This window comes from Pelophylax lessonae (genome assembly GCF_965119305.1).
Source record: "Pelophylax lessonae genome assembly, chromosome: 8".
NCBI classification, from domain to species: Eukaryota; Metazoa; Chordata; class Amphibia; order Anura; family Ranidae; genus Pelophylax; species Pelophylax lessonae.
The window spans coordinates 18,067,672-18,094,743 of record NC_138775.1 but is presented as its reverse complement, the minus strand read 5'-3'; the positions used below and the strand labels follow the sequence as shown (position 1 = coordinate 18,094,743).

At 52.7% G+C, this 27,072-nt stretch overlaps 1 protein-coding gene across 2 annotated transcripts in view; it reads left to right on the top strand.

Annotated features, from left to right (window-relative positions):
* DAG1 (dystroglycan 1) overlaps positions 1-27,072 on the top strand; it is a 143,855-nt gene that overhangs the window by 91,385 nt on the left and 25,398 nt on the right. Inside the window, exon 1 of one of the 2 annotated variants that reach the window (XM_082265338.1) lies at positions 10,250-10,357. The exons of the other annotated variant lie outside the window; for it this stretch is intronic. The gene's annotated coding sequence lies outside the window, so the exon portion shown is untranslated. Of the gene's footprint in view, positions 1-10,249; positions 10,358-27,072 lie in introns of those variants that run through there. 2 annotated transcript variants of the gene reach the window in all.

Genomic DNA, 27,072 nt, shown 5'->3' with positions numbered 1-27,072 from the left:
TGAAATTCAAATAAGTTTTATTGGCCATACCAAAAAATGTTAGCCTTGCCAAAAGAACAGTTGCATACAGTCTGTGATCCTTTTTTGTTTGCACTAACATTCAAGCCTTGCCAAGAAAATGAGGAATTGTGAGTTTGTGTATGTGGTGAGTGGAGGATGGAATTCTGGGACATCATCAGGGGTAAGGGATGATATAAAGGGGATAGGAGGTGAGTCTAGGGATATCCTCAGGGGTAAGGGATGAGATAAAGGGGATTGGAGGTGAGTCCAGGGACATCATCAAGGGTAAGGAATGATATAAAGGGGATAGGAGGTGAATCCAGGGACATCATCAGGGGTAAAGGATAATATAAAGGGGGTAGGAGGTGAGTCCAGAGACATTATTAAGGGTAAGGGATAATATAAAAGGAAAGGGAGGTGAGTCCTGGGACATCATAAGGGGTAAGGGATAATATAAAGGTGATAGGAAGTGAGTCCAGGGACATCATCAGGGGTGAGGGATAATATAAAGGTCATAGAAACAGAGTCCGGGGACATAATTAGGGGTAAGGGATAATATAAAAGGGAAAGGAGGTGAGTCAAGGGACATCATCAGGGGTAAGGGATAATATAAAAGGAATAGGAGGTGAGCCCTGGGACATGCTGAGAGATAATATAAAGGAGATAGGTCGCTTGGCATAGTCTGGCACTGATGTGTCTTGGGAATCCTATCAGTTGGTGTAACGGTTCTGTGGCCAGTGTGTATATACCATGGCATTGGTCTCTCAGTTAATTCAGTGCTGTCGCTAATGTGTATGCCATGCCAGAGGTCTCTTAGAGTGGATCAGGTGCTGTGGCTGGTGGGTATGTAATAGCAGAAGTCTCTCATAATGCATCAGAGTGTGACCATTGTGTATGCCATGGCAGAAGTTTGTCATAGTGAGTCCAGTGCTGTGGCCGGTGTGTATGCCATGGCAGGAGTTTCTCATAGTTTGTCTTGGGAACCCTATCAGTTGGTGTAACGGTTCTGTGGCCAGTGTGTATATACCATGGCATTGGTCTCTCATAGTTAATTCAGTGCTGTGGCTAATGTGCATGCCATGCCAGAGGTCTCTTAGAGTGGATTAGGTGCTGTGGCTGGTGGGTAAGTAATAGCAGAAGTCTCTCATAATGCATCAGAGTGTGGCCATTGTGTATGCCATGGCAGAAGTTTGTCATAGTGGATCTGGTGCTGTGGTTGGTATGTATGCAATGAAAGAAGTCTTTCGTAAGGAATCCGGTGCTGTGGCTAATTTGTATGCCAAGGCAGAGGTCTCTCAAAGTGAATCCAGTATTGTGGCCAGTGTGTATACCATAGCAGAAGTCTCTCATAACGGAGTCAGTGCTGTGACCAGTGTGTATGTCATGGTAGAAGTCTCTCGGAGTGAATCCAGTGTTGGGGCCGGTGTGCATGTCATTGTAGAAGTCTATCATGGTGGATACAGTGATGTGAGCAGTGAGTATGTCATGGCAGAGGTCTCTTACAGTGGATCAGGTGCTGTGACCAGTGTGTATACCATAGCAGAAGTCTCTCATAGCGGAGCCAGTCCTGTCACCAGTGTGTATCTCATGGTAGAAGTCTCTCGGAGTGAATCCAGTGTTGTGGCCGGTGTGCATGTCATTGTAGAAGTCTATCATGGTGGATTCAGTGATGTGAGGGGTGAGTATACCATGGCAGAGGTCTCTTTCAGTGAATCTGTTGCTGTGGCCAGTGAGTATGCCATAGCAGAAGTCTATCATAGTGGATCCAATGCTGTGGCCGATGTGTATGCCACGTTAGACCTTTTGGCTAAGATCAAGTGTAGTATCTGTTTTTATCAAAGTCCAGTAGGAGTGCTATGCTGCTATTCTGGCCTTTTGGTAGTAATGGCTACAGTATCTCTGCTGGTATGATAGGGGCTTTGAAGGTTGGACCTGCTGGAACAGAAACCTGGGCGTACACGGGATGTGGGGCACAGGGGTAATTTTCCACAGCAACACTGGAGGGGCCCAGTGCCTCCTTGTTCAAATGGGTCTACCTGATCTGGTCATAGGGTGGAAAGGTAGAGAGCCCGTGGTGTCGGTGCCCTTGGGAGTTGGTCGCCCCAGAGGTGCGCTGAGTATCACATGGGCCTGGGAAACCCACCATGAGAAGGAGCACAAGGCCACATCACCTAAGCTTTTTTCTGCACAGCGCCTCAATGGTCTAGGACAAGGGTGTAAAACTCAATTTCATTGAGTATTATGGTTGCCCTCATAGGGCTGGTTGTATCTGTAAGACTAGATGTCCAGAGCACCTCACCCCCCCTTACATAAGACGTCAAGAGTCCCCCACCTTCTTTTACATCACAGCGCCCCCCTCTTAGTTTGTGCTGCTTCTGAGAAAAATATGGGTGCGGAACTGGAAGCAGAAAGTGCGGGGTCTGGAGGAGGACCAAAGGGGGGCTTGAATCAGCTGCCAGAGTCTGCTGAATGCTGAGACAAAGGGAGAAGAAGATGAGAGGGTGCTGCGGCTGCGCAGAGAGGTGCAGGATCTGTAGGAGGAGTTATGTCCTCTTCTCTGCTGCTAACTGCTGTGACAGGGAATTGGGGGGGTGGCAGAGACAAGCTTCTCCGCAGCTGCACAGAGAAGCGCAGGATCTGGCGGAAGACTTCTGTCCTCCTCTCTACTGCGACAAGAAGGGGGCAGAAACAAGAGGGTTGCAGCAGCTGCAGGAGAGGTGCAAGGGCCACATGAGATGGCCTGGAGGGCCGGATTCAGCCCGCGGGCCTTGTGTTTGACACACGTGGTCTAGGCCTATTGGCTGAGTCCAGTGCAAATATTGCTTCCAGGCCGAAATGCATCTGCCCTGGCACTATTTATTTATTCTTCTTACACGTTTTATCACTTTTGTCTGTTTCTTTTTTTCACTTGGATTGACTTGGATTGGTGTGAGTCCTCGGGCCAACCCTAAAGCCTAAGGGTAGGATGTGTGGCCATAAGGTTCCTTCCTCCCCTAAACTCTTCTAGAGAGCCCCTCACTTGGTACTTAGTGGTCAGCTATGACTTCCCATGAAGGGAGGGGTCCGCCAGGCCTTGGTTGTCCAAGTTGAGCTTTGCCCGTCAGGAGCCTTGTGCCTCGGGGGGGCAGAGAAGAGTCCTATTTCTTTCGGGAGGTGGACAAGAGACACACCCTTAAGTACACTATTTTGTGCAATTTTTCTTACCTGCACTTTTTTGTACACTTAGGTGTTTCGTTTTTGCGCACCACCGTTGATTAAAATAAAAAGAAAAAAAAAGAAGTCTATCATAGTGGATCTGGTGCTGTGGACAGTGTTTATGCCATGGAATAAGTCTCCCATAGTAAATCGGTGCTGTGGCAGGTGTGTATGTCATGGCAGAAGTCTATTATAGTGGATCAGGTGCTGTGGCCGGTGTGTATGCCATGGCAGAAGTCTTTCATAGTGGATCCAGTAATGTGGCCAGTGTGTATGCCATGGCAGAAGTCTATTGTAGTGGATCCGGTGCTGTGGCCGGTATGTATGCCATGGCAGAAGTCTATTATAGTGGATCAGGTGCTGTGGCCGGTGTGTATGCCGTGGCAGAAGTGTATTATAGTGGATCTGGTGCTGTGGCCGGTGTGTATGCCATGGCAGAAGTCTCTCATAGTGGATCTGGTGCTGTGGCCGGTGTGTATGCCATGGCAGAATTCTATCATAGTGGATCCAGGGCTGTGTCCAGTGTGTATACCATAGCAGAAGTCTTCCATAGTGAATCCGGTGCTGTGGCCAGTGTGTATGCCATAGAAGAATTCTATTATAGTGGACCCAGTAATGTGGCCAGTGTGTATGCCATGGCAGAAGTCTATTATAGTGGATCAGGTGCTGTGGCCGGTGTGTATGCCGTGGCAGAAGTGTATTATAGTGGATCAGGTGCTGTGGCCGGTGTGTATGCCATGGCAGAAGTCTCTCATAGTGGATCAGGTGTTGTGGCCGGTGTGTATGTCATGGCAGAAGTCTATTATAGTGGATCAGGTGCTGTGGCAGGTGTGTATGCCATGGCAGAAGTCTATTATAGTGGATCAGGTGCTGTGGTCAGTGTGTATGCCATGGCAGAAGTCTCTCATAGTGGATCAGGTGCTGTGGCCGGTGTGTATGCCATGGCAGAAGTCTATCATATTGGATCCTTCGATGCAGTATGTCAGGTGATCTCTGTAATGTTCCGGTACCTTTGGTACCCTAAATTACACTTTCCACAAGTGTATGCGCCCCACCATTTACTTTTGGAAAGGTGCGCATACACCTTTAAGACTGGAGCTGTCATCACCCAGCCCCGGACTAGATGGCTTTAAAGCGCCGGTTCTCACTCACATGTGTTCGTTCAAACACCCTTACCTGGATGCTAACCTTGCTTGAAGCTTCCATGCTTGCAAGCTTACTTCGCTGACGGAACCTCGCTGCGCTGATCCCTGTATCCCGCTACTGGATCATCCGCCTCTCCTGAACCACCCTTCGGCTGTATCGCTAATAGTGCTAAGTACCCCGCAGGGGAATTCTCTATAAACTTATACTAAGCTTACACTATCTAGCTCTGCATAGTAAAGACTGTTTATCACATCTGCATAACTAGATTGCTAGCTCTTGAGACTACTGCTACTTTTCTGCACTGGGTTGATCTCTTTTGTATGTCCACCTGCTATTCTATCATCTGCTATCATACAACATTGCTAAACCTTCCTGCATCCATCTGCTACTGTCTCACCTTCAAGTGTCTATCACCTACCACCTCCACTCAACCTATCCCTCAACCTTCATCATTGTGTTACCACATATATAAAGTCACTCTAGGAACCAGCTTGCTAATTGTGTGTATTTACTGGCTGAAATAAGACCTTCCACACATGATGAGTCATTGAGGTTGGGAATGGTATCTCAGCATATCTCTTACATGACTACTGACGTGGAACTATTTCTGCAGCTGAAAATCCACACTATATAAGAAACGCAGGAGCGTCACAATCTCATACTTGTTTTCTGTACTCTGGCAGTGCCATATCTCCCCCGAAGAGGCAGTAACACAGATTTTGCCTCTTATAATACATTACATTCTCCGGTAAGTGATATTACAAGTCTCTGGAGTGGGAACAGACAGAGAGTTTTTTGTTTAACCAAATGGGGCATAAATACAGTTAGCCGTTATCTGCCCGGCTCCTCCAACGCGTCCGATTCTTCTATATCTACAAACACCAATAAAAGTGAATGAAACGCTCCTTTGTGTTCCTTTGTCTGAAGATCATAAAGCCGAGATACAGCCTATAATTTTCAGCAGTTTAATAGGATGGGCAGGGCAGGCTTGCTGGAACCTGTGCGCACCGAACGCCTGTACTACACATCCCAAGGAACAGCGAGAAGCACTACATGGATCTCAAGTATAATACAACAGCAGCTATAAATACTGTATACCATCTTTATAATAAAATTACACTTCACCAGTCTCCTCATGTCTGTATCAATTAGGATCATAGGAGGAAATGTGTTAGTCTCCTCAGCAGTTCTGGGTATTCAATACGTTTGATTCCTGTGCTGTTTTCTGAAATATGGGATCCCTACACTCTACCCTCCCCCCCAGCACTACATCAGTATGAGGAGGCTCTTACGTCTCCGCTGTGTGCCATGCTTCTATCCTCTGACCCCTATGTCTCCGCTGTGTGCTGCCATCCTCTGACCTCTATGTCTCCGCTGTGTGCTGCCATCCTCTGACCCCTATGTCTCCGCTGTGTGCCATGCTTCCATCCTCTGACCCCCTATGTCTCCGCTGTGTGCTGTGCTTCCATCCTCTGACCCCCCTGTCTCCGCTGTGTGCTGCCATCCTCTGACCCCCCTGTCTCTGCTGTGTGCTGCCATCTTCGGACCCCCCCGTCTCCGCTGTGTGCTTCCATCCTCTGACACCTATGCCTCCGCTGTGTGCCGGGCTTCCATCCTCTGACACCTATGTCTCCGCTATGTGCTGTGCTTCTATCCTCTGACACCTATGTCTCCGCTGTGTGCCGTGCTTCTATCCTCTGACACCTATGCCTCCGCTGTGTGCCGGGCTTCCATCCTCTGACACCTATGCCTCCGCTGTGTGCCGGGCTTCCATCCTCTGACACCTATGCCTCCGCTGTGTGCCGGGCTTCCATCCTCTGACACCTATGTCTCCGCTGTGTGCCGGGCTTCCATCCTCTGACACCTATGTCTCCGCTATGTGCTGTGCTTCTATCCTCTGACACCTATGTCTCCGCTGTGTGCCGTGCTTCTATCCTCTGACACCTATGTCTCCGCTGTGTGCCGTGCTTCCATCCTCTGACACCTATGTCTCCGCTGTGTGCCGGGCTTCCATCCTCTGACACCTATGTCTCCGCTGTGTGCCGGGCTTCCATCCTCTGACACCTATGTCTCCGCTGTGTGCCGGGCTTCCATCCTCTGACACCTATGTCTCCGCTGTGTGCTGTGCTTCTATCCTCTGACCCCGATGTCTCCGCTGTGTGCTGTGCTTCTATCCTCTGCCCCCTATGTCTCCGCTGTGTGCTGTGCTTCCTTCCTCTGACACCTATGTCTCCGCTGTGTGCTGTGCTTCCTTCCTCTGACACCTATGTCTCCGCTGTGTGCTGTGCTTCCTTCCTCTGACACCTATGTCTCCGCTGTGTGCCGTGCTTCCTTCCTCTGACACCTATGTCTCCGCTGTGTGCCGTGCTTCCTTCCTCTGACACCTATGTCTCCGCTGTGTGCTGTGCTTCCATCCTCTGACACCTATGTCTCCGCTGTGTGCCGTGCTTCCTTCCTCTGCCCCCTATGTCTCCGCTGTGTGCTACCATCCTCTGCCCCCTATGTCTCCGCTGTGTGCCGTGCTTCCATCCTCTGACACCTATGTCTCCTGTGTTTGGGTGGAGTGATGAGGGGGGGGGGGTCTCCTGTGTTTGGGGGGGGTGGGGGAGACTCCTGTGTTTAAGGTGGAGTGATGAGGGGCCTCCTGTGTTTAGGGTGGAGTGATGGGGGGGTCTCCTTTGTTTGGGTGGAGTGATGGGGGGGGTCTCCTGTGTTTAGGGTGGAGTGATGGGGGCGTCTCCTTAGTTTGGGTGGAGTGATGGGGGGGTCTCCTGTGTTTAGGGTGGAGTGATGGGGTGGTGTCCTGTGTTTGGGTGGAGTGATGGGGGGGTCTCCTGTGTTTAGGGTGGAGTGATGGGGGGTCTCCTGTGTTTTGGGGGGGGGGAGACTCATGTGTTTAGCGTGGAGTGATGAGGGGTCTCCTGTGTCTGGGTGGAGTGATGGGGGGTCTCCTTTGTTTGGGTGGAGTGATGGGGTGGGGGGTCTGCTGTGTTTAGGGTGGAGTGATGGGGGGGTCTCCTGTGTTTAGGGTGGAGTGATTGGGGGGTGTCCTTTGTTTCGATGGAGTGGTCTCCTGTGTTTAGGGTGGAGTGATGGGGTGGTTTCCTGTGTTTTGGGGGGGTGGGGGAGACTCATGTGTTTAGGGTGGAGTGATGAGGGGTCTCCTTTGTTTGGGTGGAGTGATGGGGGGGTCCCCAGTGTTTGGGTGGAGTAATGCGGGGGGGGGTCTGCAGTGTTTGGGTGGAGTGATGGGGGGGGGTCTCCAGTGTTTGGGTGGAGTGATGGGGGGGTCTCCTGTGTTAGGGTGGAGTGATGAGGGGTCTCCTGTGTTTGGGTGGAGAGATGGGGGGTCTCCAGTGTTTGGGTGGAGTGATGGGGGGGTCTCCTGTGTTAGGGTGGAGTGATGAGGGGTCTCCTGTGTTTGAGTGGAGAGATGGGGGGGGGTCTCCAGTGTTTGGGTGGAGTGATGGGGGGGTCTCCTGTGTTAGGGTGGAGTGATGAGGGGTCTCCTGTGTTTGAGTGGAGTGATGGGGGGGGGTCTCCAGTGTTTGGGTGGAGTGATGGGGGGGTCTCCTGTGTTTGGGTGGAGAGATGGGGGGGGTCTCCAGTGTTTGGGTGGAGTGATGGGGGGGTCTCCAGTGTTTGGGTGAAGTGATGGGGGGGGGGGGGTCTCCAGTGTTTGGGTGGAGTGATGGGGGGGGTCTCCAGTGTTTGGGTGGAGTGATGGGGGGGTCTCCAGTGTTTGGGTGGAGTGATGGGGGGGTCCCCAGTGTTTGGGTGGAGTGATGGGGGGGGGTCTCCAGTGTTTGGGTGGAGTGATGGGGGGTCTCCAGTGTTTGGGTGGAGTGATGGGGGGTCTCCTGTGTTTGAGTGGAGAGATGGGGGGGGGTCTCCAGTGTTTGGGTGGAGTGATGGGGGGGTCCCCAGTGTTTGGGTGGAGTGATGGGGGGTCTCCAGTGTTTGGGTGGAGTGATGGGGGGGTCTCCTGTGTTTGGGTGGAGTGATGGGGGGGTCTCCTGTGTTTGGGTGGAGAGATGGGGGGGGGGGTCTCCAGTGTTTGGGTGGAGTGATGGGGGGGGTCCCCAGTGTTTGGGTGGAGTGATGGGGGGGGTCCCCAGTGTTTGGGTGGAGTGATGGGGGGGTCTCCTGTGTTTGGGTGGAGAGATGGGGGGGGTCTCCAGTGTTTGGGTGGAGTGATGGGGGGGTCTCCAGTGTTTGGGTGGAGTGATGGGGGGGGTCTCCAGTGTTTGGGTGAATCGATGGGGGGGTCTCCAGTGTTTGGGTGGAGTGATGGGGGGGTCTCCAGTGTTTGGGTGGAGTGATGGGGGGGTCTCCTGTGTTTGGGTGGAGTGATGGGGGGGTTTCCTGTGTTTGGGTGGAGAGATGGGGGGGGGGTCTCCAGTGTTTGGGTGGAGTGATGGGGGGGGGTCCCCAGTGTTTGGGTGGAGTGATGGGGGGGGTCTCCAGTGTTTGGGTGGAGTGATGGGGGGGTCTCCTGTGTTTGGGTGGAGAGATGGGGGGGGTCTCCAGTGTTTGGGTGGAGTGATGGGGGGGGGTCTCCAGTGTTTGGGTGGAGTGATGGGGGGGTCTCCAGTGTTTGGGTGGAGTGATGGGGGGGTCTCCTGTGTTTGGGTGGAGTGATGGGGGGGTCTCCTGTGTTTGGGTGGAGAGATGGGGGGGGTCTCCAGTGTTTGGGTGGAGTGATGGGGGGGGGTCTCCAGTGTTTGGGTGGAGTGATGGGGGGGTCTCCAGTGTTTGGGTGGAGTGATGGGGGGGTCTCCTGTGTTTGGGTGGAGTGATGGGGGGGTCTCCTGTGTTTGGGTGGAGAGATGGGGGGGGGGGGGTCTCCAGTGTTTGGGTGGAGTGATGGGGGGGGGGGTCCCCAGTGTTTGGGTGGAGTGATGGGGGGGGGGTCTCCAGTGTTTGGGTGGAGTGATGGGGGGGTCTCCTGTGTTTGGGTGGAGTGATGGGGGGTTTCCAGTGTTTGGGTGGAGTGATGGGGGGGTCTCCTGTGTTTGGGTGGAGTGATGGGGGGGTTTCCTGTGTTTGGGTGGAGAGATGGGGGGGGGTCTCCAGTGTTTGGGTGGAGTGATGGGGGGTTTCCTGTGTTTGGGTGGAGAGATGGGGGGTCCCCAGTGTTTGGGTGGAGTGATGGGGGGGTCTCCAGTGTTTGGGTGGAGAGATGGGGGGGGTCCCCAGTGTTTGGGTGGAGTGATGGGGGGGTCTCCTGTGTTTGGGTGGAGTGATGGGGGGGTCTCCTGTGTTTGGGTGGAGAGATGGGGGGGGTCCCCAGTGTTTGGGTGGAGTGATGGGGGGGTTTCCAGTGTTTGGGTGGAGTGATGGGGGGGTTTCCTGTGTTTGGGTGGAGAGATGGGGGGGGGTCTCCAGTGTTTGGGTGGAGTGATGGGGGGGTCTCCTGTGTTTTGGGATATTATTGAATGTGGAGGAGGGGGTACTATAATATAGATGTGTGGGGGTTGTTTTTTTTGGGGGGGTCACATTTTGGGAGGGGGGGGTCACATTGTGGGAGGGGGGTCACATGACTTTTGTGTCTCCCCCTCAGCACTCTGTGTGCAGTAACCATGGCAACCCCTCACAGGCCCGGCTGCCTCAAGGAGAAGCCGAAGGAGGTTGCTATGGGTTACCGCAGATAAGAATGGGCCTATATCCCAGCCGGTGTCCGCTCCCCAGCACCGCCCTCTGTAGGGCTTCCCGGTTCAGCGTCTCTGCGGACTTCGGAAGGGAATGTCCCCCCCCCCGGAGCGCTACAGGCTCACCTCACATAGAGTCATAGACCCGCCAACACCAGGCCAAACTCCGCCCACGGCTCTGCCCCGTTCTACGCCGTGAGGGACGTTCAGGGGCGGGACGGGGAGTGATGGTAAGGGTGGTGGGCGTGCCGTGGGGGCGGAGCGGAACAGGCGGGCAGAGCGGACGGGTCCAGCTGATGGCAGAGTGAGGGGGGAGTTCGGCCTGACACTGAGGAGAAGAGGGAGAGCGGAGAGCCGGAGGAGAGGTGAGGGGGGAGCCGGGGAAAGAGGAGAGCCCGGCGGCCTGTGTGTGTGAGCGGAGGGCGGGGGAGAGGCTGTGTGTCCGGTGCGAGGAGCGGAGGGCCTCTGTGTGTCCCCGTCCGCCGCCACACCGACATCTACCGCCCTATATACCGACTATATATATATATATATATATACTTCCTCTACATGATATACATTGTATACATATCTCTTCCACACCGATACATTGTATCCCCTGTACTCTCCTCACCTCCCATACATGATATCCCATACATTGTATACACTATATCCACTTTATCCTATACACTATAAACACTACACTGTGTACAGCATCCCCTACACTGTATACAGCACCCCCTACACTGTATATACTGTATACAGCATCCCCTACACTATATATACTGTATACAGCATCCCTTACACTATATATACTGTATACAGCATCCCTTACACTATATATACTGTATACAGCATCCCTTACACTATATATACTGTATACAGCACCCCCTACACTGTATACAGCACCCCCTACACTGTATACAGCACCCCCTACACTGTATACAGCACCCCCTACACTGTATATACTGTATACAGCATCCCCTACACTATATATACTGTATACAGCATCCCTTACACTATATATACTGTATACAGCATCCCTTACACTATATATACTGTATACAGCATCCCTTACACTATATATACTGTATACAGCATCCCTTACACTATATATACTGTATACAGCATCCCTTACACTATATATACTGTATAAAGCATCCCTTACACTATATACATCATATACAGAGAGCTGACACTGGCGTGTATGTGTGTGTGTGTGTGTGTGTGTGTGTATATATATATATATATATATATATATATATATATATATATCCTGTGCTCTCCAAACAAATCACATACATTGTAGACAACTTTTAATATATACATCTCTCCTCCACATGGATACACTTTCCCCTGCACTCTCCACACCTCCCATACATTGTATACAACTTCCCAAACATTGTATACAACTTCCCATACATTGTATACAACACACTATATATATATATATATATATATATATATATATATATATATATATATATATATATATATTTATACAGAGAGCTACATCTATCTCCTCCACATCAACATACACCAATACATTGTATCACCTGTACTTTTCACACCTCAGATACATTGTATACAACATCCCATACATTGTGTACAGTGCTGTGTTTATCCCTCTATCCATCTCTCTATGTGTATACAGAGAGCTCACACTGATATCCAATGCATTGTATACGGCATCTCATATATTTATAATCCTGAGAAAGATCTCCTCCACACACATTGTATACAGTGCTGTGTTCTCTATGTATAACTTTCTCTTCAATATTATGTATGTGTGTGTGTGTGTGTGTATATATATATATATATATAAATTAGTGTCTGTGCTGTGTATACAGTGTGCTTTGTAAGTACACCTCTGTGTTCCTCCGCTCTATCTATCTATATATATATATATATGTACACAGTATATATTCACCCACAGAGGATGGAGGGGGGGGGGGGGGGTTTCAGGATATTTCAGTAAGATCACACAGAAGGTGAGGAGATTGGTGAAGTTGGTGAGGATGATTGGGGAAGTTGGTGAGGATGATTGGTGAAGTTGGTGTTTCCTCTCTGTAGTATACGGATGAAGACTGTTCCGGGTTTCCTATCTCTGATGTCAATGACCCCAAAAATCCTTCTAGTCGGATCTCTGTGGTGTGACACCGTAGAGGAGACCAAACCTTTCAGGCCTTGGGAAACTTTGTATTTGATAAATCTTTTTATTGCTTTTTCTCCATGGATCCCTGAGAGATGTGTGTATGCATAGATATTGATCTCCATTATCAGTTTCAGAGTTGTAAGAAGCCTGAAGAAGTGATTGGAGTTCTCCAGAAATATTGTGACTTTTATAACCAATGAAAAAGGGGATCCCCTGTACCCCACACTCTGCAGGTTTTCACTTTTATCCTCCCAGCGCCGATTCTTTCGACTATTTCCAAGCTTGGTGGATCCAGGTCTGTTCTAAATGCACCCCTCCCTGTATGTGTATATCCTGTGTCATATATATATATATATATATATCCTGGATACTTTGCACTAAACTATATATACACGCTTGTGTACCTCCTGTATATGGTGCCCTCCTCCATGTATACACTTCCCTGTTCCTTGTGTGTGTGCTGTATACAGTGCTCTGTCCTCCTCTATACACCTGCTATTTAGTAAAGGGGGTATGGGAGGGGGCCAGTGCTTTGTGCCCTGTTATGGCCGAGGGTGTATGAGGGGGAAGTCAGTGCTGTGTGCCCTGTTATAGCGGAGGGGGTATGAGGTGGGGGGGTCAGTGTTGTGTACCCTGTTATAGCAGATGGGGTATGAGGTGGGGGGGTCAGTGTTGTGTACCCTATTATAGCGGAGGGGGTATGAGGTGGGGGGGGTCAGTGCTGTGTACCCTGTTATAGCGGAGGGGGTATGAGGTGGGGGTGGTCAGTGTTGTGTACCCTGTTATAGCAGATGGGGTATGAGGTGGGGGGGTCAGTGTTGTGTACCCTATTATAGCGGAGGGGGTATGAGGTGGGGGGGGGGTCAGTGCTGTGTACCCTATTATAGCGGAGGGGGTATGAGGTGGGGGGGGTCAGTGCTGTGTACCCTGTTATAGCGGAGGGGGTATGAGGTGGGGGGGGGTCAGTGCTGTGTACCCTGTTAGAGCGGAGGGGGTATGAGGTGGGGGGGGGGGTCAGTGCTGTGTACCCTGTTAGAGCGGAGGGGGTATGAGGTGGGGGGGGGGTCAGTGCTGTGTGGCCTGTTATGGTGAAGAGATTATGGAGGGGGTCAGTGCTGTGTGTTCTGTTATGGTAGAGGGGGGTCAGTGCTGTGTGTTCTGGTATGGTGGAGGGGGGTATAGGGCAGTCAGTGCTGTCTACGCTGTTATAGCGGAGGGGCTATGGACGGATGGGCTAAGTGCTGTGTGCCCTGTTGCTGTATTTGGGGGGGTCAGTGTTATGTGCCCTGCTATGGCGGAGGGGGGCATTGGCCAGTTAGTGCTGGGTGCCCTGTTATGGTGGAGGTTGTATGGGGAAGGGGGGGGGGGGGCAGTGCTGTCTACGCTGTTATAGCGGAGGGGGTATGGGGGGGTGAGCTAAGTGCTGTGTGCTCTGTTATCCTTTTTGGGGGGGGGGGGATGTAAGTGATATGTGCCCTGCTATGGCACAGGGGGGCATTGGTCGGTCAGTGCTATGTGCCCTGTTATGGTGAAGAGGGGTATGGGGGTGTCATGGTGAAGGGGGGTATTGGGGTCAGTGCTGTGTATATACATTATACCCTCCCCTATCCTCGTGTTATGACGCTGTAATATTGGGGTCATTGGGGGGGGGGGGGGGGTTGTCATTTACTCTGCACAGTACACGGAATGACCTCATGGTGATTCGTCTTCCTATATCAGTGGAATGACTCTGCAGAGAGGTTACCCAGCGGGAAGGTGAACGCTCTCCTCTAGTTAATGAGTGACCGTCCTGTCTAATGATTGAGCGGAGGTTACTGTGGTGTGGTGGCCCTGTGCGGGCGCAGTGTCAGTTTATACTGCCTTCCCGGAGTGTCAGTGTAATCCTACCCTTCCCTGTACTTCATAGAGCAGCAGACAGGTTGTCGGTTCTGTGAGAACTCCTCATAAAAACGTTTTGCAGCTGCTGTGGCCCTTCACGTCTGCTGGGACTTGTAGTGTCTGAACTGGTATTGTATCAATGTGTCCATCATACGCCGTTAGGATTTCCTCAGAGAAGGCCGACTGTCAGCACCGCAAGTTCTGCTCAGAAACTGTCCAGCATGCTGGGCAATTCCTTCAATAGCAAGTGTATTGATCAGTCTGGCTGGTTTATTCCACGCTCACTAATCCGCCGTGTTCATTGTGTTGCTGGATGTACCTCAGCAATTGGGTGTGTGTATAAGTGTATAGGCTGGTGGTCCTTGGTGGGGTGTCGGGTGAGTATATACAACCACAGCAGTAAGCAGAGATTGGTGCAGGACAGCAATGGAAGGTTCTTTGTGGAGAATACTTGGAATATTTGGTCTGTTATCAGAGAGGTCGGTCCCACCCGGAGTGCCTCTCTACCTGCCCGGAATTCCACTTCCTGGGAGTGTTGTGTCTCAGGAGGACATTCCTATCATTCCTGGGATTTGTTGGCCTAAACCCCCTCCCCATCTGCACACAAAGCCCACTGAATGATGCTTTCTGCTGATTGGCTGGACATCCTGACACTTGTAGTTCCTTAATCCTGACGTGCAATCCAGGAGCAGCCGGATTCCTTTTTTTTTTTTTTTTTTATTCCGAAAAGTTTGGCACTAGTGGTGGTTTATCTGACGGACTCCGGGGATTTGCAGACTGTGCGTTCTCTGGGCTGGGTGGATGGCCAAGTCACCACTACTGCCTCATAAAATGCGGAGGGGGTCAGGACTTCTGCTTAACAAAAATTGGCCTCACAGTCTCATGAACTCCGAGCGCATTTGTCTGGCTTCCTTATGAATGCTGGAACTGCCACTTTAGGTCCTCGGGGGGGTTAATGTCAACCCAGTGGAAGACTTCTGCTCATCTTATTGCAGTTATCAATGTTTGGGAAGCAAAGTTTTTCCAACTACTGGAAAATATCTGGGCGGCAGAACGCTTCATGGTGGCTTATATATGGATTCCAGCACTGATGTAGTGAGCATCATTTGTGGAACACATCCTCCAGTATATGCTCAGCCATAACATTTGTACAGGTGCACCCCCGAGGTCTCCCAATGACCCCCTCTCATTGGTGACAGCAAACCTATACTATAGCCCCCTCAGTCTTCTGCACCCTTAAGGTCTCCCATGACCTCCACTGCCCCCCCCCCCCCGGCCTCTTGCCCTTGCCAGGTGGCAACATTGGTATATTGCCCCCACTATTCTTCTCTGCCCCCACTATTCTTCTCTGTCCTGACCCCACCTTTGGCTTCTGCCCTCAGGGCTCCCCCCTTGACTTCTTGCCCTCCCCATATTTCCTGTGGTCTTTTTCCCTCCTGCCCTCAGCCTCCTTATCACCTGCCTATAGGGTACAGCCAACCTATACTATAGTAACCCTTTGTGCCTCCTTCCCTTGCCAGACCCCTGCCCCCTCCTCTTAGGCTCCTGCCCTTAGGTGCTTCCAGTCCTCAGGGCTCCCCTTTGGCTTCCTGCCCTCCCCATATCTCTCCCGTAATCTCTCTGCCTCCTTCCCTCGCCCGCCTTTTCACCTGCATATAAGTGCCAGCCAACCTATACTATATCCCCCTCAGCCTTCTGTCCCCTTGAGGTCTCCATCCAATCTCCCCACATCTGCACCTCCCTGGCTTTCTGCCCTTGCCAGACCCCTCACCCCCCCCCCTCCTCTTGGAATTCTGCCCCAGGTGCTTACAGTCCTTTAGGGCTCCCCCTTGGCTTTCTGTCTTTTCATATTTCTCCCCTTTCCGACCATCCATCCAACTTTCGACTAGCCCCCCCCCCCCCGCATCTTTCTCCACTCTTCTAAACCCCCACCTTGGCCCCATTAGCCTTCTGCCCTCTTGACAGAAACCACCCCCGAACTCCAGAGGGCTCCTGCCCTCGCCAGACCTCTGTCCCCCTCCCTGAGCCCCTGCCCTCAGGTACTTCCAGTCCTCATGATCTGCCCCATCATCTAACTAGGGCTCCTGCCCTTGCCAGACCTCTGGCCCCTTCCCTGGGCTCCTGCCCTTGCCAGACCTCTGGCCCCTTCCCTGGGCTCCTGCCCTTGCCAGACCTCTGGCCCCTTCCCTGGGCTCCTGCCCTTGCCAGACCTCTGGCCCCTTCCCTGGGCTCCTGCCCTTGCCAGACCTCTGGCCCCTTCCCTGGGCTCCTGTCCTTGCCAGACCTCTGGCCCCTTCCCTGGGCTCCCGCAATTGCCAGACCTCTGGCCCCTTCCCTGGGCTCCCGCCCTTGCCAGACCTCTGGCCCCTTCCCTGGGCTCCCGCCCTTGCCACACCTCTGGCCCCTTCCCTGGGCTCCTGCCCTTGCCACACCTCTGGCCCCTTCCCTGGGCTCCTGCCCTTGCCACACCTCTGGCCCCTTCCCTGGGCTCCTGCCCTTGCCACACCTCTGGCCCCTTCCCTGGGCTCCTGCCCTTGCCACACCTCTGGCCCCTTCCCTGGGCTCCTGCCCTTGCCACACCTCTGGCCCCTTCCCTGGGCTCCCGCCCTTGCCACACCTCTGGCCCCTTCCCTGGGCTCCCGCCCTTGCCACACCTCTGGCCCCTTCCCTGGGCTCCCGCCCTTGCCACACCTCTGGCCCCTTCCCTGGGCTCCCGCCCTTGCCACACCTCTGGCCCCTTCCCTGGGCTCCCGCCCTTGCCACACCTCTGGCCCCTTCCCTGGGCTCCCGCCCTTGCCACACCTCTGGCCCCTTCCCTGGGCTCCCGCCCTTGCCACACCTCTGGCCCCTTCCCTGGGCTCCCGCCCTTGCCACACCTCTGGCCCCTTCCCTGGGCTCCCGCCCTTGCCACACCTCTGGCCCCTTCCCTGGGCTCCCGCCCTTGCCACACCTCTGGCCCCTTCCCTGGGCTCCCGCCCTTGCCACACCTCTGGCCCCTTCCCTGGGCTCCCGCCCTTGCCACACCTCTGGCCCCTTCCCTGGGCTCCCGCCCTTGCCACACCTCTGGCCCCTTCCCTGGGCTCCCGCCCTTGCCACACCTCTGGCCCCTTCCCTGGGCTCCCGCCCTTGCCACACCTCTGGCCCCTTCCCTGGGCTCCCGCCCTTGCCACACCTCTGGCCCCTTCCCTGGGCTCCCGCCCTTGCCACACCTCTGGCCCCTTCCCTGGGCTCCCGCCCTTGCCACACCTCTGGCCCCTTCCCTGGGCTCCCGCCCTTGCCACACCTCTGGCCCCTTCCCTGGGCTCCCGCCCTTGCCACACCTCTGGCCCCTTCCCTGGGCTCCCGCCCTTGCCACACCTCTGGCCCCTTCCCTGGGCTCCCGCCCTTGCCACACCTCTGGCCCCTTCCCTGGGCTCCCGCCCTTGCCACACCTCTGGCCCCTTCCCTGGGCTCCCGCCCTTGCCACACCTCTGGCCCCTTCCCTGGGCTCCCGCCCTTGCCACACCTCTGGCCCCTTCCCTGGGCTCCCGCCCTTGCCACACCTCTGGCCCCTTCCCTGGGCTCCCGCCCTTGCCACACCTCTGGCCCCTTCCCTGGGCTCCCGCCCTTGCCACACCTCTGGCCCCTTCCCTGGGCTCCCGCCCTTGCCACACCTCTGGCCCCTTCCCTGGGCTCCCGCCCTTGCCACACCTCTGGCCCCTTCCCTGGGCTCCCGCCCTTGCCACACCTCTGGCCCCTTCCCTGGGCTCCCGCCCTTGCCACACCTCTGGCCCCTTCCCTGGGCTCCCGCCCTTGCCACACCTCTGGCCCCTTCCCTGGGCTCCCGCCCTTGCCACACCTCTGGCCCCTTCCCTGGGCTCCCGCCCTTGCCACACCTCTGGCCCCTTCCCTGGGCTCCCGCCCTTGCCACACCTCTGGCCCCTTCCCTGGGCTCCCGCCCTTGCCATACCTCTGGCCCCTTCCCTGGGCTCCCGCCCTTGCCACACCTCTGGCCCCTTCCCTGGGCTCCCGCCCTTGCCACACCTCTGGCCCCTTCCCTGGGCTCCCGCCCTTGCCACACCTCTGGCCCCTTCCCTGGGCTCCCGCCCTTGCCACACCTCTGGCCCCTTCCCTGGGCTCCCGCCCTCGCCACACCTCTGGCCCCTTCCCTGGGCTCCCGCCCTCGCCACACCTCTGGCCCCTTCCCTGGGCTCCCGCCCTCGCCACACCTCTGGCCCCTTCCCTGGGCTCCCGCCCTCGCCACACCTCTGGCCCCTTCCCTGGGCTCCCGCCCTCGCCACACCTCTGGCCCCTTCCCTGGGCTCCCGCCCTCGCCACACCTCTGGCCCCTTCCCTGGGCTCCCGCCCTCGCCACACCTCTGGCCCCTTCCCTGGGCTCCCGCCCTCGCCACACCTCTGGCCCCTTCCCTGGGCTCCCGCCCTCGCCAGACCTCTGGCCCCTTCCCTGGGCTCCCGCCCTCGCCAGACCTCTGGCCCCTTCCCTGGGCTCCCGCCCTCGCCAGACCTCTGGCCCCTTCCCTGGGCTCCCGCCCTCGCCAGACCTCTGGCCCCTTCCCTGGGCTCCCGCCCTCGCCAGACCTCTGGCCCCTTCCCTGGGCTCCTGCCCTCGCCAGACCTCTGGCCCCTTCCCTGGGCTCCTGCCCTCGCCAGACCTCTGGCCCCTTCCCTGGGCTCCTGCCCTCGCCAGACCTCTGGCCCCTTCCCTGGGCTCCTGCCCTCGCCAGACCTCTGGCCCCCTCCCTGGGCCCCTGCCCTCAGGTACTTCCATTCCTCATGCTCTGCCCCATCATCTAACTAGGGCTCCTGCCCTCGCCAGACCTCTGGCCCCATTCCCTGGGCTCCTGCCCTCGCCAGACCTCTGGCCCCATTCCCTGGGCTCCTGCCCGCCAGACCTCTGGCCCCATTCCCTGGGCTCCTGCCCTCGCCAGACCTCTGGCCCCATTCCCTGGGCTCCTGCCCTCGCCAGACCTCTGGCCCCTTCCCTGGGCTCCTGCCCTCAGGTGCTTCCAGTCCTCATGCTCTGCCTCATCATCTAAACTTTGACCAGCTCCTCCCCTGGCCTTTGTCTCCAATCCTTGATACCAACCACCACCGCCACCCTCCTTGCAACCTGCACACAGGTGACAATTGAACCTATACTATAGCACAGCTTTGTCTTCTGTTAGTAACACTCTTTGCATCCTCTGCAGCGATGGACGCACCATCTTATTGACCGCTCTCTGGGCCAACTCTGCTGATATCTCGTCGACTTTGAAGGCGAATGTTTGTAATGTGTGTTGAGTAGCGAGGCCGCCCCCCGCCTGAGGCTGGAGACTTCACTGATATGTAAATCTATCTGATCGCAATTCACAGCAGATTTTGGAAGGGAACGGAAACATCACAGCGCATTATGTGAGCATCGGATTGATAAACGACCTATAGGATAAGACATTGTGTTTTCATTATTCCCCCCCCCCTTTTCCCAGCAGATTTTACACCTCTCCTAATAATGCAGGAGAATGCATTTGTTTAAATCCTCATTGCCTATGCTTGGTTCCTGGAAATGTCCTGAATGCTGACAGATTCCATTTACCAGGACTGCAACCACCTGTATGTGATTATAGCCAAAATGTAACTCCTTTCACATTCTGTGCTTATGACACCAGGGCACAGAAATGGGGCCAGAGGTCACTGGAACTGAAAGACACTGCTGACTGCAATACGAATCTGTCAGAGGTTTAACCCCCCCCCACCTCCCTACTCTGTCCAAAACTAGGATATTTTGCTGGAGTCGGGGACTAAACTCTGCCTTGTAGCCCCAGAGTTACCGTGTGCACAGTGAGCGACCGTTTATGGACGGGACTCCAATACAGATCTTGTGGGTTTCATTAAATAGCGGTCGGGTAGGAGGTCTGACATTCCTCATTCTGCGGTGAGAAGATTTCCATCCCGTCACACCCACAGGAGCTCCAACCTAAATTAAGGCATGAGAGAATGTGTGTCAGATTGTGTCATCGTTTTAGGTCAGTGGTCTCCAAACTGCGGCCCGTGGGCCATATGTGGCCCTTTGCTTGCTTTTTTTTGGCCCTTGGGGCAATATTTCATCCCCTGACACCAACAGTGGGACATAATTCCCCCCCCCCCATGGCACCCAAGGATGGGGTGTCATTTCTCCCCAATGGCACCCAAGGATGGGGCGTCGTCGTTTCTCCCAATGGCACCCAAGGATGGGGCGTTGTCGTTTCTCCCAAAGGCACCCAAGGATGGGGCGTTGTCGTTTCTCCCAATGGCACCCAAGGATGGGGCGTTGTCGTTTCTCCCAAAGGCACCCAAGGATGGGGCGTTGTCGTTTCTCCCAATGGCACCCAAGGATGGGGCGTTGTCGTTTCTCCCAATGGCACCCAAGGATGGGGCGTTGTCGTTTCTCCCAAAGGCACCCAAGGATGGGGCGTTGTCGTTTCTCCCAACGGCACCCAAGGATGGGGCGTTGTCGTTTCTCCCAACGGCACCCAAGGATGGGCATTTGTTTACGCCAACTGACATTTTCTACTTCCAATGGCCTAGTCCATCCCCCCCTAAAATCTAAATCTGAAGGACAGTAAATAGGTCCTTTGTTTAGAACGTTTGGAGACCCCTGGTTTAGGTGGTTCATCAATGACTGATTGTGGATAAAGGAAGTCCAATTGGGGGAAATCGGGGGCATTTCCATTAATGTAAAACCCAGTCATCTCAGATATGAAGAGTTTGTAGGTTTACTGTGATTGGATGTGTATTGGTGGCCCGCGTTGTAGGGGGTCATGCGACAATGAGTGACCTCATGGCATGGACTGTATTGTGCTGTGTGCGAATCTCCTTGGGGTGCCCTGCCGGCAAAGCCACTCTGTCCATGCGTTTTGGAGGACAGAGCAAATGTCTTCCATTGTCCCCGACTGTGTGTGAAGGAATGTCACCCCCTCCCTTCGTCACATTAATCACCTTCCTTAGCTGCACTTTCACCGTCATGTGACTGTGTGTGTGTGTGTGTGTGTGTGTGTGTGTGTGTGTGTGTGTGTGTGTATATATATATATATATATATATATATATATATATATATATATATATATATATATATATATATATATATATATATATATAATAGTGCCAACAGTTTGCGCAGCGCTTTACAATGTGAGGGAAGACAATACAGTTACGATACAATTCAATACAGGAGAAATTAGAGGCCCCTGCTCGTTAGAGCTTACAATCTAGGTATATGTATATATTGTACACATGCTGAGGATACTGGAGGACTCTGCTTTCCTTTCTGGACCTATTTTACGTTTGCTGACGCATATTTACATTCTCACGTACACATGACTTTTCACACTTCGATCCCATTGTTGGCCTGGGATTTAGATCTGGCGGGCAGATGTCGGCCTCTGACTCACCGTGCAGATAAAATACTGTACTGTCTTCTCCTGCAACGTGAATGACCAGCGTGCTGGAAAACCCCAGGCTGGCCCTGTACTCTGCATCAGTTCTGTGATCTTAGCGATAGGCGATGCAGGTTAGGTGGTGTTCTATAGATCCTAAATCTAACATGCAGGGACCTCAGACACAGGATGTGGGAGTGAAATGCCCCCCCCCCCGGGCATTCAAGAGGCAGTCAGTCCAGTCTAGAAAGTGGCACATGCTAAAGTTGGGGGGGGGGGGGTACCCGTGAGAAGGGGGTTGTACGCCAGCTGCCGTTCTTCTTTTTTTTTTTTTTTTTTTTTTTTTTTTTTTTTTTTTTATAGATAGGATTGGCGACTAAATGAGATTTTTCCCACCTGAAATGGTTTATGATCATTTGGATAACGTGCCACAGAAGGATTCCTGCCCAGGGATCCCAGAGCAACATGTACCCTGCCCCTCCTGTAAATGGGTGTATTGTCCTTTGTTTTCTCCTCTGTCTATACTGCCCCCTGCAGGTGCCCTTCTGTTTTGTATGAGTAATATATTCCCCCCCCCCCCCCCCCCCCACTATTCTCCTCTGTACTGCTCCCCGCATGTGCCCCTCTGTTTAGTATAATTGGTATATTGCCCCCACTATTCTCCTCCATGTGTACTGCCCCCTGCAGGTGTCCTTCTGTTACGTATGGTTTGTATATTGACCCCCCCCCACACTATTCTCCTCTGTACTGCACCCTGCAGGTGCCCCTCTGTTGAGTACGATTGGTATATTTCCCCCACTATTCTCTTCTGTCTGTGCTGCCTCCTGCAGGTGCTCCTCTGTAAAGTCTGATTGGTATATTGCCCACACTATTCTCCTCCGTGGTCCCCTCCCCCCTTGGATATTGTTATATTGTCCCCTGTTTTCTCATTCGTCTATACTGCACCCTGCAGGTGCCCCTCTATATAATCTTTTAGGTATATTATTACATCCCCCCGCCCACCCCTTACTGTTTCCCTCTGTACTGCCCTCTGCTGGTTTTTCTATGTACATTATTAATTTCATTTTGTTGTTCTCCTCTGTCTTTAATACCCCCTACGGGTGCACCCCTCTGTATATTAAAATATAGTTATTTTTATCTGTCTGCACTGCCCTCTGCAGATGCCCCTCTGTATACTGATTGGAATATTCTCCTCTGTGCTGCCCCCAGCAGGTGCCCCTCTGTATATTGGTTTATCACCCCTTGTATTATCCTCTGTACTGCCCCTGCAGGTTTCCTTCTGTAATAAAAAAAAAAAAGTGTGTGTGTGTATATATGTGTGTATATATGTGTGTATATATGTATAATATATATATATATATAAATATATAATTTTTTTTTTATTACAGAAGGAAACAGGGGCAGTACAGAGGATAATACAAGGGGTGATAAACCAATATACAGAGGGGCCCCCCATATATATATATATATATATATATATATATATATATATATATATATATATATATATATATATATATATATATATATATATATATATATATATATAATGTATATAATTTTTTTTTTTTTTTTCCTCTTCTTCTCTTGTTCTCTTTTTGCCTGTTGCCCCCAGTAGGTGCCGCTCTATATATTGGTATATTTTCCTTTTTGGTTTCTTGTTTTTTCTCCTGCCTGTACTGCCCCCTGCTGGCTCCTCTCTGCAAAGTCTGGTATAGTGCCCCCACTATTCTCTTCTGTCTGTACTGCCCCCAGCAGAAGCCTATGTTTGGGGTGGGGGGGTTGCTGATCTATCTCATGACTCCAGATAGCATTGTATTGGCTGTGGTGTATTGCACATGCTTTGCACCCATCTGGTCTGTGTTTGGACAACTGAACAAAGTACCAAGCGGGCAGGTGGGGGCGCTATCTTGTCTCTTTCTGATTTTGGTTTGTGACCAGTTCTCTTTCTGGGTGGGTGTAATCCTGGCCTTGTGGCAGATCCTTGGTTTCAGTTGGGTGTTCTGGGACTTGTAGTTCTGTTGCAGAGAATGTCCTTTTCTCGCCGCCTTAATCTCATGTTGGGTCCAGATGGGAATCCTCGTCCCTTCCAGCATGTTCACTCTCCACGTGTCCAAAGTCTGTTCCAAGCTGCCAGATAGGCCATCGCGTCGGTGGCGTGTCCTGGACCCGGCAGAGCAAGCCCTGAAAATGTCCAGAAAATATTCAGTCATAAGGAAAAGAGTCATTGTGGAGCTCGCTGACGTTTAATGGACACCCTCTGGTCAGACTTCCAGAAATCCCGCATAGACCAGGCCTTGGTGCGAGCCTGTTGCTTTCCGCTTCAGACAGGAGGTCTTCCATGTACCATGCAGGAATCCGGGTTATGTCATATCCCTTAATGTGTGCCAATAATACTCAAGGTCAGACGAGCCGAGATAATATTTGGATCTTGGGAAGGGAGGGGGAGGGTAGGAAACAGCCAAATTTAATTGTAGTTATCTGTTATTTCTTGTGATAATAAAGCCGGTTCTTATCTCTTCAACTCTGTTATCACAGCCAAGCTTTGATTCGCGCCGCAACTCCGAGAGGATGACGGAGCATTCAGGCACCAATTGGGGGGTTTTATTAAAACCTTCATGTGTAGAGAGGTGATTGGTGCACATCAGTAAGCACACGGCACTCTTTTCGGATTACAGTCCTTCATCTTGAACTCCACAATTGGTTACAGTGCACAGATCTAACCTTACAGTAGGGTTTAAAATGTGGCATTGGATATGCTTTTTTTTAAAGCCCTTTGAAGGCCAATCAAAGCCCCTGTCACTAAATACAATTTTTACCTTACTGCCCTGGTCCTGGCTTCGGCTTGCATCAACAATTCTACTCCGTGTCGATTTTAGTGCTTCAAAGCGTCTCCAAAGCCTCCATAGAAGTCTGACCACGCTCACTAACAGCACCTGTAGCATTTGATGGTCCTCTATTCAGAAATAACTCTGCTCTGCTTTGTTTTGGAGGTATGAGAGATCCCAGGATGCACTGGGAAATCAACAAGCGAAGCAGAAAGACATCAGTAGTCACATCGGGTTTGTGTGTATATCCTGGGAGTATTTGGTGCAGACGTCACATCTGGTGTGCAGCAGGAAACTTAAGTCCCATACACATAAGAAAATCTGTAGGGAAAATTCGTCCGACGACCGATCTGTCGATTTTCGGATTGTTAGTATGGTGCTTTCGACAGCCAACTCCGACTTTTCGGCTGACAAAATCCTGATGTGCAGGCTATAAAATTTTTGTCGTCCGTAATACAACGTCCGATTTTCGTCTCATTAGTACAGATTTCGACGGAAAAAAATCAAGAGCAAGACTAGGCATGCTCAGAGACGAAAGAACACATAGAAAGCAATCCAACACATGACATCACTTGTACGGGAAAATTTGTATGAAAATAACCTCTTCACTTTCCACATCAGACTAGCATGCCACAAAAGATTGTTCGATAATCTGATCGTGTGTACGGGGCTTTAGTGGGTTCTGGACCAGAGAGGAGCAACTAGCAGACAGCACTCGTTCTGGCCAGCGTGGGAACGCTATAGCAGAAGGTGAGTGGAGAGAGAGGACTGAGCAGCTAGGGATAAACAGAGCTGGGGGATCGAAGCAGAAGAAACTAGCAGATGTCACGTGGTGAGCAATATGGGAGCAATCTAGCAGGAAGTGAGCAGGGACCTGAGACAGAGATGGATCAGCGGAGCTTGGGTGTTACTACTGAGCTGGGGATCGGCAGAGCTGGTTGTTACATAAGAGCTGGGGATCGGCAGAGCTGGTTGTTACGTAAGAGCTGGGGATGGCAGAGCTGGTTGTTACGTAAGAGCGGGGTATCGGCAGAGCTGGTTGTTATGGATGAGCGGGGTATCGGCAGAGCTGGTTGTTATGGATGAGCGGGGGATCGGCAGAGCTGGTTGTTATGGATGAGGGGGGGATCGGCAGAGCTGGTGGTTATGGATGAGGGGGGGATCGGCAGAGCTGGTGGTTATGGATGAGCGGGGGATCGGCAGAGCTGGTTGTTATGGATGAGCGGGGGATCGGCAGAGCTGGTTGTTATGGATGAGCGGGGGATCGGCAGAGCTGGTTGTTATGGATGAGCGGGGGGATCGGCAGAGCTGGTTGTTATGGATGAGCGGGGGATCGGCAGAGCTGGTTGTTATGGATGAGCGGGGGATCGGCAGAGCTGGTTGTTATGGATGAGCGGGGGATCGGCAGAGCTGGTTGTTATGGATGAGCGGGGGATCGGCAGAGCTGGTTGTTATGGATGAGCGGGGGATCGGCAGAGCTGGTTGTTATGGATGAGCGGGGGATCGGCAGAGCTGGTTGTTTTGCGGGGGGATCGGCAGAGCTGGTTGTTGCGGGGGGGATCGGCAGAGCTGGTTGTTGCGGGGGGGATCGGCAGAGCTGGTTGTTGCGGGGGGGATCGGCAGAGCTGGTTGTTACCGATGAGCGGGGCCAATGATCTGGGGATCTGCTGAACAGGGGTATTACTGAACCCCTTTAAAACAAATCGAAAATGAACACACGCAGAGCATTTGCCAAGCTTCAAAAAAATCATCACTGATGCATCAAAAACTCATCAGATCAGCTTGTTGAAGCAGTAGTCACTTTAATGTGTGTTTTAAATTAGAAGCAAGTTTGCTCAGTTCACTGCGGAAGACCCCTTTAGCACAGGGAGGCTGCAGACTTCGGGTGTTGCTGCAGACTTCGGGTGTTGCTGCAGACTTCGGGTGTTGCTGCAGACTTCGGGTGTTGCAGCACCCCAAAATGCACCTCTTACATGAGCTGTGTAGAAAATTGGGATGGTGGATGGTGGGGATGGCATGTTAGTTACACTAAATATAACCAGGAGTTATGGGAAAGTAAGAGGAGCCTCCGCTGTAAAAATAGCTGCTCCCCGCCTTCTATTAAAGAGTGAGCAAAGCCCGACGCCAAGGCCTCGCCGCACCCTTCTGGCCAATTATAACATGGGAGTTTATGTCCCTGGCAGCATGCTTCTCTCCACCCCCCTCAGTACATGTGGCAGTGATTGGCTGTCCGCAGATTGGATCCCCAAAAAAATAAATGTTGAAATTCTGCTGGGACCTGGAGGAGCAGAATGGACAGCGTTACAGTGACAAGGTGTTTGGTTCCTTGAGCAGGCGTGGTTTTTTGGGACAAGCAGTCTGCTGTCTGTGGTTCTTTGTTTGACGTTCGCTAGCAGTGTGCGGTGGTCTCCCTCATCCCGCTGCACTAGAATGGAGATATGTCACATCAGCCACTCTGAAGTTTTAGGTTATCTGTGATCTGGGCGAGGTATCCAGTTCTATTCAAGGCACCTATCATGCAACATATTTCCTTTAACATCAGTGTGTATTCTGGTCATGTGACCGTTGTGTATGATGCAGATCTCAGTGGGGAATGGCTAATAAACATCACAGCAGGTTATGTGCACTCGTTTTCTTATGTAGTTGTAAGCCCCTGGTGCCCAACCTGTGACCTAGGGGCTGCATGCGGCTCTGGCATTTTTTGTGCAGCCCTTAGGGCCACTACCGATCCTAATGTGCTTCTCTGTTGCCCTGTGATAGCCGTGATTTTAAACAGTCTTATGTAATGCGTCTCTAGTCATTATCTCCTGAAGCGTGTCCCCAGTCTCTAAGCATCTCTTGTATCATG